Below are 13,381 nucleotides of genomic sequence, written 5' to 3'. Positions count from 1 at the left end.
ATCTCATTATTATAGATCAGAACCACCCCTTCACAGATCTGCCCGTTTTTTATGTATTGACCAGAAATTCAAACTACAGCAGCTTTTCTAGACCTTACGTGTGAACAGTTCTTACAAATACTCCATCATCATTACTTGTAGTTATACCCTGCAAAAAAAATGATATCTATTTATGTCACCAAGTTTGTTTGTTTTACATCAAAGCCACACAGAATATTATGTGCGTTTGTCTTCTGTTGGGATTGAACCCTAGATAGTAGCATCATAAGTCCTATTGCTGAGATATACGGCAGACTGTAGCATCAGAGTAGTAACATCAGCACAACTAGTTTTCAAAACGATAAAATTATTATTTTTTTCGTTTTTAAACCACTTCGTTTCTTGAAAAAAAAATTTAAAAACTTTTAAAAACACGATTTGTGTTTTTCATTTACATTGAACTGTATCACTATAGTAAGATTTTTATTGGGTAGCCTTTTTACTACCTTAAAATAACCTTAACATTTACCTTAATTCAAGATAAAATACAATGAAATGCCAATTTCCATTCTGACAACTTAACAATATTAATTTACACTGAAAGAAGAGAAATGGATTATTAATGTTGTGGCTTTCACTTCAAACTTTTCAAATTATCTTTAGTTTGTTTTATAATTTTAGTACAATCTCTTAGGCTCATTTTAATGTGATTCCATTAGGCTACTTATAATGCAAAAATAATGCAGAAAAAAACTGTGTGTAAGTTTTCTCATTACATTATTTTTACTGTTAATAATAGTGTTTGTTAATGCGTTTCATACGAGTTTCATTTGCAACTAATAATCTTTAAAATGTGATGTACTTTCAAGATATGCATCCTTTATTACACTGCATCGCGTACGTGTGTTTTTAGCTTAGTATGTAGATTAAGGACTAAGCCAATCGACCAAGGTATTATGGGAATCACCGTAAGGGTACTCAAGTGATAGAACAACACATTCTAAGATTTATAAATAATAACGATATATTTAATTAGCTATATCATTAGCGCTCTGATTTTTATTTCTAATTTATGTAAGTATCTCGCTTTGATGAGAGGTTAATACTAAGTCACGAAGAATATGAAGGAAAGAGAACTCAATATTGCAAAGCGAATTTTCTCTTTTAACCTTTGACATGATCTTACGATGAAAATAACAAGAACAAGATTTTGCTATAAAATAATATAATACCAGATGTACTTCCGCATGGTTCCCGAAAGTGTCTGTTTCAAGAGTAAATGAAACCAAAATTATGAGTAATAAATATTTTTTATTTCTTACTTTTCAAGTTCATATACCATGCTGTTTTATAGCCTACAGAGTACAAATTGCAACGTTAATCGTCCCTTATGTGACGTCAGTTTAGAATCTACTGAGTGACCGACAGACAACACAATACTATATGGAGTGTTGTGGTTAAAACACGCCTTAGGCCCCCTTTGGGGAAAATTACATGGGTAATCACAATCTTAACAACATACTAAGAGATACATTGTTTGTTGTTGTTTCTTACTCTGTTTAGTAAACTTCTACTGCAGTGTGTGTGAGAGAGAATAATTATTTGATTATTTGAAATTAAGCACAAAGCTACACAATGTGCTACCTGTACTCTGCTACCCACGAGTATCAAAACCCTGTTTCTCGCGGTCTGAGTCAGAAGACATACTGCTGTGTCACTGGGGGTACATGTGAGAGAGTGTAAACATGATTTTAAAGGATAGCAGATTACTTGCATAATTCTTCGCAAGCTGCAATAATATGTTAACATGTAAAAGCAAGGTCATCTTCTATTAAATTAGTCGTCTGGTAGCTCAGCGGTAAGATTGAGGGTTTATTACGCTAAATTATGATGTTCAATCCCTGAGGTGGAAAAAGCGGATCTAGCGTTTTACGTAGGTCGCTCTGCGCTCAAACAAATAAACCGATTAGTTTAGAAGAAAACAAAACTACGGTTGGCTCTATCAAAACTTTTGTATAAAATCCTAAATAAATAAAGTTTGTTTGTTGCTGTTTTTGTTGTTGTTGTTTTTTTGCAGTTGAGAGACATGGAAAAGAAGGGGAAAAAAGCGAACTTCCTGTTACTGTCTGAGTTCATTAGCAGGAATAACACATTGAATGATTGATTATTTTAAAGTAATTCAATATTTTATCAAAGCCAACTCTTAAACAAAACAAAAACCTATCCTTCGTTGGCTCTTTTAGAACACAGTTTCTGAACCGATGGTTTAAAAATGTCTTTGACCATTATTTTTCTCTTAGAACTTCAAATAAATAGTTTGTTCTCCAGAGCTTTTAACACCTATACACTCAATTGACTCCATCACGTGCAGAAACTGTGATGCATTAATTCAGGTTCTACTAGGACTTCACATCTGTTTAAAAAACTGCAAAACTCATATGTTTGATTGATTGTTTTAGGACAAAGCTACTTAAGGCCCATCTACTTTAGCTATTCCTAATTTTGCAATAATACACTAGAAGCAGCTCGTAAACAGACCCGCCGCCAAATTTTAGTTAATTTGTTTGTTTTGAAGTTTCGCGTAAAGCTTCACGAGTGCTTTCTGCGCTAGTCATCCCTAATTTAGCAGTGTAAGACAAGAGGGAAGACAACTAGTCACCATCGCCCACCGCCAACTCTTGGGCTGCTCTTTTACCAACGAATAGTGGGATTGACCGTCACATTATAACGCCCCCACGGCTGAAAAGGCGAGCATGTTTGGTGCGATGGACATTTGAACTCGCGACCCTCGAATTACGAATCACATGAACTAGCTTGTTTCGTTTGTTTGTTTGTTTTGGAATTTCGCACAAAGCTACACGAGGGCTTTCTGCGCTAGTCATCCCTAATTTAGCAGTGTAAGACAAGAGGGAAGGCAGCTAGTCATCACCACCCACCGCCAACTCTTGGGCTACTCTTTTACCAACGAAAAGTGGGATTGACCGTCACATTATAACGCCCTCACGGCTGAGAGGGCGAGCATGTTTAGCGCGACGCGGGCGATGAACTAGCTACCAGCCTATACTGGGCCACCTGTGAGATAAGTTATATGCGATGGAATATTAGGGTTCGACCGCCAAACTCATCTTCAATCACAACATACATTGAGCGCGTGACGTTTGTTATAATATTTGTGGGAACGGGAAAAGATTGAAGAATTCGGAAAACCACAACCCGGTATGCTAACAGTCAAACCACGCTCGGCCTCAAAAGTTAAATAATTTTTGTCTGATGTTTAAATGACGTCTCACAGCAACAGAAAACAACAACCACAAAAAGTTTCGATATATAGTCGTTTTAAAACATATCACAAAAATAAATTAAAAATAGTTTGACGCGTAATAAACTTAATATTTTACCTATCATTCGTCATGCCACGTAACAATCTTTCAACAAAGTTTACGTAGTTTTATAAGTTATGGTGCTGTTTTCACACTAAGTTTAGATAAGCGAAATGCTTGAAAGATTCAGTGAGGTTTAATTATTAATTAATTAATTAAGTATTAATTCGAATTTTATTTTATTTTTCTCGTTTTCTTTTTCTGAAATAGACAAAATTCTGCTATATTCTAAGTTACGTATTTAATTTTTTTTCGCTCAGATTGCTTGTTTTACATAATATTATAACGCTAATTGGCATTGGAAATAAAAGTTTCAGATTAAATGTCATCTTATGCGCTTGTGGTCTAAACGACGAGTTATTTCCCTCGTACGGCCCGGCATAGCCAAGCGTGTTAAGGCGTGCGACTCCTAATTTGAGGCTCGCGGGTTTGCATTCCTGTCGCGTCAAACATGCTCGCCTTTTCAGCCGTGAAGTGGCTATATTGTGACGGCCAATCCCACAATGCGTTGGTAAAAGTGTAACGTAAGAGTTGGCGGTGGGTGGTGATGACTAGCTGCCTTTCCTTTAGTCTTACACTGCTTATTTAGGGACGGCTAGCGCAGATAGCCCTCGTGTAGCTTTGCACAAAATTCAAATCAAAGCAAGTCATTAAACACTAAAATAGATGAATCCGTAGATGGACTTTAATAACAGACTTATAAATTTAATCAAGTTGAAAAATAAAAACAGAGAGAAAATGCAGATGTTAAAATGTAGAAATAACTGAGATCATAAATAAAATATAACATTAACCTTAAGAATGGAAAAGAATAAAGAATAACCGAAGTTCGAAAATCAGCTTCTACAACTTAAATGAAGAGCGTACGAAAACACTGAAATGGGAAAAGTTCCTTACAGAGGAGTCAAAATTGTAAAAATGATTCGTTAGTATAAAAAAATTGAACTATATCCTTAAGTAGTAAGATAGAAATATAAAAAGAGCTATCGAGTCTGAATGTAAGACTAAAAAATCATTTTAAAAGTTTATGATGAGTGTCATGTAAGATTAGTTAAGAAGCTTGTAGCAATACCCAGAATGAGAGATGCAGTTAGTTTCAGTAGGAAGCTATGTGAGCCAACGTTAGTTTTAGAGGAACATACACGGTGATCAAAGACGTCAGACGCTCGTTTGAGAACATTATTATGTGTATCATCAATTACAAATAACTTCCATCTGTAATTTAAAACACAGTTGGTGTACAAAGATAATGTAATTCAATATTGTGATGAGAAATTATGGTTGGTGAGTGCAAAACAGAGAAAAATGTAACAGAAAGAGATATAAATAGGTTATTTGGTGAGTTAAGATTATGTGTGAATAAAAATTAACCAATCAGATCATTTAAAGGAAGAAAGAATGACACCCGTAAATGAAATGTTAAATAGGTAGTGAATAGAAAGAATGAGTCAGTTGGTGAAGAAAACAAAACAGTGTTAGGATGAGAATAAGGGAATTGTTATGTACACGAACTAAAAAGATGAGGAACAAACTCGTGGTTACAGACTAGATCTATCTGTTAACATTCGTATAATTCTAAGCTAGAAGCTTACCGGGTGTTTAATCTTTATTCAAATGTAAACACTGAGAAGAGATAATGTATCACTCTCTTCAGGTTTAATGGAAGGTTTCTGTTTGCGCTCAAAAATATTCACGTAACTGGCGTTTGATGAACGCACCAGAAGCAGCCAAGATGTACCTAATATTTAAGCCAGGCTCTTGCTTCTTTGCATTCTAAATCCGATGACAACAGTAATAGTATGGCAAATTAGTGTTGATTTAGATATATTCATGCTGTCGACACATTGTAGATAGTTCTTAGAGGCACACAAAGAATCAAAGCACTCAAGCTAAATCAGGTGAATGAACCTGTATGGAAGAGCGAATTATGAGAGATAATGATGCTGTTATAAGAATAAGCTACGTCACTATTTAGGACGACAGCTCAGTTCCTGAGGGAAATACTTACTGTTACAGTAATACCTTCTGACAAGGTCATTTGGAATCGCGAAATTTGCCCATTGGGAGAGCGTCATTATGACAGTATTAGATCCATACATAAAACTCGTATAGTAGAAGGTGTAGTATTATAACCCCAAACTATTAGAACTTTGTTTACTGAACTTTTTGGAGTTGATGAAGGGAATATCTAATAATCAGTTCAATTATTATAAAGAAATTAACAAGTAGAGGATGAACCTAAAAATTCAGGTTGGTAACAGAACGCGAAAGTTCTTGTGCTTCGCGCAAATATTATCGTTTATTCCAATTCAATGTATTCAAAACTGTCTTTAGTTTAACAATTTTTATTTTCTACAATATCATGCTAACAAATTAACCGCCTTGATTTAAGTTACCTAAAACAAGTTTCTCCCATAATAGAGTCTGTAAACGAAACAAGACAATAACATATCCCCTATCAGATTGTTGCTTCTAATCCAACGCGTATTACCAAAGAAAGATAAAGCTAATACAGACACCATGGCAACATATATTTCAGGTGATTCTATGTTTTTCTATTTGGTGGTAAACAGAAGAACACACATTAATTGTATTATATTTATTACCTATGCGAAATATTCTTATGGTTTCAACTCCTTAACCCTTTCGTTTTTATTCATCTACGAAATAAAATTAATCTTAACATTAAAGAATAAATGCTAGGATATTATTTTGGCTAAGACTAAACTGAATATAATAAGTTAGATATTCCTTGAATATAACTGGTGTATATATATCACATTGTTTGTTTGTTTATAGTTAAGCACAAAGCTGCACAATGGGATATTTGATATCAAAACGCTGTTTCTAGCAGTGCGAGTCCGCACACATATTACCCTTTCAGCCGTGGGGGCGTTATACTGTGACGGTCAATCTCACTATTCGTTGGTAAAAGAGCAGCCCAAGAGTTGGCAGGAGATGGTGATGACTAGCTGCCTTCTCTCTAGTCTTACGCTGTTAAATTAGGGACGGCTAGCGCAGATAGCCCTCGAGTAGCTTAGCGCGAAATTCAAGAAACAAAAACAAACAGCACACATTCCTCTGCGCCACGGGGAGCATACCACAAAGTAATTAAGAGAAAAAAAAATACTAGCTTTTCCGAGGTTGAAGTTCATGCCTACGATAACCAAAACTTTAACAGATAACAGCTAAAATTTTACAACTGTTTAATAAAGAGTTTTGAGAACTGCGGGTCTGATGAATAACAACCTAGCAGTTCCACGAATCTATATTATTCGTATAACAAACAATGAAATAGTTACTATTATGGTTAATAAGAAGGTTTCATACCCTATATTAAAACGATCTTGGAGTTTCACCGTGTCGTTGTAGTCCATGTCTCACGTCCTGTCGTGTTGTTATGAAGTTTGGAGTAAGAATCGGTTGGGATTGAGGAAACGTTCCACGTATGGTCAGTCCTTAAAGAATTATGGAATGAAAGTACTAGAAAATTATTGGATAAAGCAGCTGATATTCTAGTCAATCGGATTTGGAGATTAGAAGAGCTCCTATAATTATGAAGCTCCAAAATTGGATTACAATTTTGTTGTTGAAGATAACAAAGTAAAGGACACGCATTGAACTGAGAGAAAAAAAAAACATTAGTTGTGAGAGCGACGACATAAACGAAGAAAAAGAACACAGTAGAAGGAACAATGCTGCCAGCAAGGAACAAAACCTAGTTCTAAATCGATGTATAATGCGATTTGTTATGTATATAACCAACTCGTGATAGAAATACGTACAACCTTAATAAAGTTGAATGGGAGACGAAATGCGAGTGCACAACGACCTGCAACAACTTTATGAACGATCATAACATATGCTTCCTCTGACAACCGAGTATCTTCGTAGTGTCTGTTGGAAACAAATACACTTTCTTATTGTTGTCACGGGCGAAGCACACTACTCCTCTCAACATGCTTTACATATCCCATCTAGTACACAATGACGACTTCTTTACAGTGTCCTTCTATTTCAGCGGTCTGATCTCACAGCAGTCTGTATCTTGGGTGATATATCTTGGTATGGAATAGCTGAGTACATATCACATTCTAGAGCTGTTTGAGTAATGCGACAGTCGAGGGGGAAGTGTGATTGAAAGCCTTATTTTGATTAACCTATGCCCTGTTGTTGTTTTTCAGACCGATACTACTGTTTATTATGTTGAGCACTGTTGACTGGTACACGTAACTAGCCTTTCCCACTATCTTTTTTGTTTATGGATTCTCAGCTCTCATAAAACACTGTACTTTGCTTAATATAGCCAAGAAAGGACTTGTTCTTGGCCTCTTTCTTGGTGGGTCTGAAACCCCAAGTTGATCTACACTCATTTGATTTCCAATATCAACAAGTACAAGTTGCATCTCCATCTTAAAAATTCTAAAGCCTCAATCTATGCACGTCTTTTTGGAATTATCGCATGCATATTTTGTTTCTGATTGAAGTGTCACCCTTTCCAAAAGCGGCCAATTTTCGATGACATCACACAAACTACATAAAACGAAACAACGTCAAAATGTTCTTCTGATGGCTGTCACATGACTTGGTAATGAGCATATTAAAAGTCATTTTAATATCACTTACTTAACCCTGTATATGACTCCTAGGTCAAAATATTAATTAGTTACTTTTTTGTTAACAAGCACTAATTACTAAGCAAGTTATATTCTACTTTTGGGCTTCTAATCTGCTGCTGTCTACAAGAAAGTCCAGAGAAGTCCTGTGGCAGTATTCGATCCTCGGTTTTCTTGGAGAGAAAAAACATTTGTTTTATAATTCTGAATTCTAATTTTGTCTGTATTCTGTGCACATTTACAAGGGATGTTATAACTGGTGTATTTGTGTGTTTCAATAGGTAATAACTTTGATCGTATTGTGTGACTTCCAGACACTGATACGACTAAGTAATATTCATGTCTTTTTTGTGTTTTCAGAGAAACCTTCGACATCTGGTAACATGTCGGCGTCTCTATAATTTACTCCCTGTTGTACTTGTTTAGTTTGTTTTTCAAGTGCTCATGGCGTCTCTTGTCAAAAACAGTTGTAGTTATGCATTATTCTTTCGTCTTAGTAATTTCTGAATCCCAGGTAATGTTATTCCGAGAACCTATAGTGTCTGTAACGTCCACTTTTAAAATATCAGATATAGTCTGATGGTTAGAACACTGAAACTTTATTCTGATGAGGCCCGTCATGGCCATGTGGTTAAGGCATTCGACTCGTAATGTGAAGGTCGCTGGTTCGAATCCTCGTTACACCAAACATGCTCGCCCTTTCAGCCGTGCGGGCGTTATAATATGACGTTCAATCCTACTATCTGTTGGTAAAAGAGTAGTCCAAGAGTTTATGGTGGGTAGTGATGGCTAGCGCAGATATCCCTCGTGTAGCTTTGCGGGAAATTCAAAAATAAACAAACAAACCATTCTGAGGGTCAGATGGTCAAATCCATCACTCATCAGTGGTGGCGATGTTATAATGTGACGGTCAACCTCACCATTTGTTGTTAAAAAGAGTAGGCTAGAAGCTGGAGGTGGATGGTTTTAAGAGGTGCCTTTCCTCTACACTTTCACTTCAAAATTTGAAACGGCTAGCGCGGACAACCATCTCATGTAACTTGCGCCAAGTTCAACAAACAAACAGAGCCATCACACTGAACTATCTGCTACGTTTGCAATTTCGCACTGTCATAAATGTATACAGACGGCAATAAAAGGAAGTTTGTAATCTTATAGCACGTTAACTGAGATTATAAATGAATGTGTTATTGCACTGTAAAACCAAAAATGTAATACATCTACTGTTATGCTCTGCATTAATAGCACTGTTAACAAATAATTCTTAGCAACATCTCTGTCTTGTTATTTTACAGAATGTAATGTCTGCCTTTTCGTTAATTCAATAGGTATTTATGTCTAATATTATTATAACTTCCAAACCTGAATTTAAGAACGAGGTAGGAAGACAATATTTAAACATATGTATTGAGTATTTTCATTTCGGGAGCATTAAGAGAGTTTGTTTGTTTGTGTTTCGTGTTAACGTAGTTGAGGGCAATCTGTGATAGTTGTCTCTAATTTAGAAATGATAAATTAGAAGGAAGGCAACCAGTCAAAGCTATCCCCCGCAAACTCCAGGGTTACACGTTTGTCAATGTAAAGTGGTACCGACCGTCACAATAAAATTACCCACGCCTAAAGGGCAAACTTCATTGGTGATGGGATTCGAACCGATAACTAGCAGATAGGAAAAAAGAGCACCCTAACTAAGACATTTTAAGACTGTATCAGAGAGTAATAAGAATTATAGTAAGAATGGTATTTTAGACCAATATGACCGTTTAAGAAAGAAATATTGAAGTTATTTATATTATAAATATTTAGCAAAAATATTTAAGCATCTTCCAGTGTGCTTAAGCCTATTACACAAATTTTCCAAAGTAATTCAATTAGTATGTAGCTCTAATATCAATATTTTATCTTTTGGTATTGCAGAAGGTATCAGTTTAATTTGCTTTTATATTTAGAAAGTTCTACTTCATCATTACCTGGAAACAAAACTTAGGTCCTAGCTTTGTTTGTTCGTCGCATATGTTTGTTGACAAAAATAACCAAAGATCAAAATTGAAATCAATGTGTTTATATATATATACATATAATCAAAAACACCTTAGGTGGGAAAGAAAATAATTCATGTGCGACTTAAGAGGATGACATCAAAATTAGGGGCCAAACCTTTACAGTATTGATCAGAATTGTACAGACACTATTCATTAATTAGTTAGTCAAGCTACGTTTTTTGTTTTACTTGTGGTATGTTCGTGCGTAAAATAAAATAGCTGGCCTGGTGGATTAATGAATGAATATTTACTGTACAATTATTATCAGTGCTATAATTGTAGCTACCAGTTTGGCCGCCATTTTGATTTCATTGCTTTAAGTCGTAAACTGGATCCTTTTTCGGCAGCACATTTTTGTTCTCACACCTAAGGTGTTTTTGATAAGGTATCACGACATTATTTAATAAACACCAACAAATCACACTAAACAAAAAAGTGAAACTCGACAGTAACCAACATTAACCTTGGGATCACAACCCTACAATTCGGAACAGACTTTTTACTTTACAAAAAGAACAACAGATTATTTAAAATATTTGATGATAATTATCCTCTCTAAAACAGTGTTAGTAGCTTCCTTTATAGTAACGCCATGAAATTTAAATTAACAGTTTCTTTTCATTTCCACATGGAACCGGTTCGGCCGTATAACGCATCATTACTTATGTTAATTGCTTAAGCTAATAACACGAGACACAAAACATTGTTTAATTATAATAATTTCATGCAATTTAGTACGTACGTTTCAAAACGTTGGTGATAAATAATCAGTAATAACTGTCCACTCGCATGATTATTTTGGAAACTTGATCTAAAAACTGCTAATCTAGTTTGCTTCTCTTAACCAATACTTATGTATCTACACAACTTTTCACCTCATAATCGGTCGTCTGTAATTCGAATTATAAAAAACTAAAAACAGTCAACTCTTAGGTAAAGCTATAGTAAAAATGTTAAACCACTAGCTTACGCGACGTTTTGCGTAGACGTGTGCAAAAATTTTCGTTACATTTGAGCGGTTTTTGTTGAATAATTTTGCAGAGGTGGCTTATGTTTAAACCAAATGAGATTCCTCATTGAAGGTAGAAAAGATCTATCAGTGTACCAAACTTGAAAAAAAATCTATAAAAGTTAAGTATGTTTCAAACAAATAAAATTTCCGTATTTTTGGTGCGAAAAAAAAAAAATTTCAATCAAAACTGGTCAATTTATATTTCAGGTATTTCTTAACGGATTGATTTGATTTGTTTGGAATTTCGCGCAAAGCTACACGAGGACTATCTGCGCTAGCCGTCCCTAATTTTGCAGTGTAAGGCTAGCAGAAAGGCAGCTAGTCATCACCACCCGCCGCCAACTTTGGGCTACTCTTCTACCAACGAATAGTGGGATTGACCGTCACATTATTACGCCCCCACGACTGAAAGGGCGAGCATGTTTGGTGTGACTGGGATTCGAATCTACCACCCTCGCATTTCGAGTCGAGCGCCTTAACCACCTGGCCATGCAGGGCCCTTAACAGATTGCCTTGAAACTTCCGATGTGAAGTAAGATTTCAATATTATAATTTGAATTAAAACAGTCCGAGGTACAGAAGATGAAAAATCGCTAAACTATCACTTCTCTTCAATGGCACACAGTATGTTCTGCAGAAGGTTGTTTTGGCATATTATTTAGATTTGGAAATTCAAATAATTGATAAATATATCAATGGAAAAATTGTTGATAAAAAAAAATATTTTGCCTTTCCAATTTACGGTTTACCTTCGTTTAATAGCAATGTATCATACTCTTCTGTTATAAGCATTATAATTTCTGAATTATTCAGGTGCTGTAAAATTTGTAATAAATCATAATATTTCATCAGTAATGTTGAAATACTAATACAAAAATTAATAGTTAATAAATTTAATAAATAAACTTTAAATAAAATTATTAAACTTTTCTGTAAGAATTATAAAAATGTATTAAAGAAATATAAATAAATAAAGATTAGAGAAATTCTACTAAACACTACTAATAAGTATTTTTAGTTATGAATAAGATCCATTAACAACTTAGAACTACTTTATGCGGATGTACATCTTGCAGCATATAAACGCTTGTTTAGAGCAAGATGGTTACATTAGACTTAATAAATGGGTGGTGGTTGGGTGCTATACTAGTTTATTAAGATAACTGAATGGGACTCTTCATACCAGTATAATTTGTTTATTAGGCTACCAATTAGTGCCTTTCTACCATAATGGTGGTTGGAATTCTAACTTCAATAGGTAAGTGTCTAACTTTTACTTAATCCCAAATAGTAATACCTTATTTTTATTATTCATATTCTTATTATTTTAATTATTTTTTTCTTCTTCACTTTGAAGATCAGTCATCTTTCCACAACTGTCTGCCGGTAGTGAAGGGTGACATAGATGTGACACGTTGTGGGCTTGAGCACCCACATCTCGCTCTCCTAATTTCTATTCTGTATCTGCTGCTGTTTCTTTATGTGAGACTGGCGAAAGGATGTTTAGACTGATAGACGGTGTATCCCCACCGCAAGTGAATCCTACTTCTCAGTTGCCTCCAAAACCTAGGGTAAATTTTATATCCCACATTATAGCCTGTGTCCTGGGATCTTTTTAATTAGTGCAGCGTTTCTGTTTATTAATTTTTAATTTATTTTTCTTCCGGCTTCTTTTTAGGTTGTAACAAACTAATATATATATATATATATATACACTAAATGTAGTTTTACGAGCAAATAAAATCAAAATTAAGAGTAACAAATATTTTTTATTTTTCCAGTTCATATGTCATGCTGTGTTATAGCTTACAAAGTGTATAATTTTTCTGGTGATTCATGATATGCGGACTCATTACCGACGTCAAAGCAGTGCCAACTGCGACATTAAGCGTCTCTCATGTGACGTCATTTTAGTATCTGCCGAATTACAGGCAACACGTTACAATATAGATAACGTGAATCAGCAACCAACTCCCAGCCCCCAAATAGCTCAACAATAAGTCTATAGGCCTGTGTCGCTAGAATTCGGGTTTTGGTATCCCTGTCATCTTATTGTGAAAGTTTGAGTTTACTAATAAATATTTCAAAAGCAATAAATAAAGATTTAAATTTCAAAATATTGTATACCACACTTCCTATGCTTACATTCCCGCAAACATGGTCACTTCCTTGTCTTTATGAAGGTTATTAGGTACATAAATGCTGTGATAACTCCTATTATTTCCCGAGTATTTATTTTCTTTAAACTAGTTTTCAAGCTATACATAATAGTTTTCATAAAATAAAATACAATGTATATTTAAAGAAATTAATTATCTTTACATGCTCTAAGTGGATAAGAAGGCTTGGAAC

At 34.8% G+C, this 13,381-nt stretch overlaps 1 long non-coding RNA gene across 1 annotated transcript; it reads left to right on the top strand.

Annotated features, from left to right (window-relative positions):
• The first annotated feature begins 12,158 nt into the window (after positions 1-12,158).
• Positions 12,159-12,789, top strand: LOC143236928 (uncharacterized). Its single transcript, XR_013019804.1, has 2 exons — positions 12,159-12,287; positions 12,387-12,789. It is a non-coding gene; the product is annotated as an uncharacterized LOC143236928 (long non-coding RNA).
• Positions 12,790-13,381: the final 592 nt, after the last annotated feature.

This window comes from Tachypleus tridentatus, chromosome 13 (assembly GCF_004210375.1).
Source record: "Tachypleus tridentatus isolate NWPU-2018 chromosome 13, ASM421037v1, whole genome shotgun sequence".
NCBI classification, from domain to species: Eukaryota; Metazoa; Arthropoda; class Merostomata; order Xiphosura; family Limulidae; genus Tachypleus; species Tachypleus tridentatus.
Note: the sequence above shows the minus strand (reverse complement) of the source record. Positions and strands in the feature narration are given on the sequence as shown.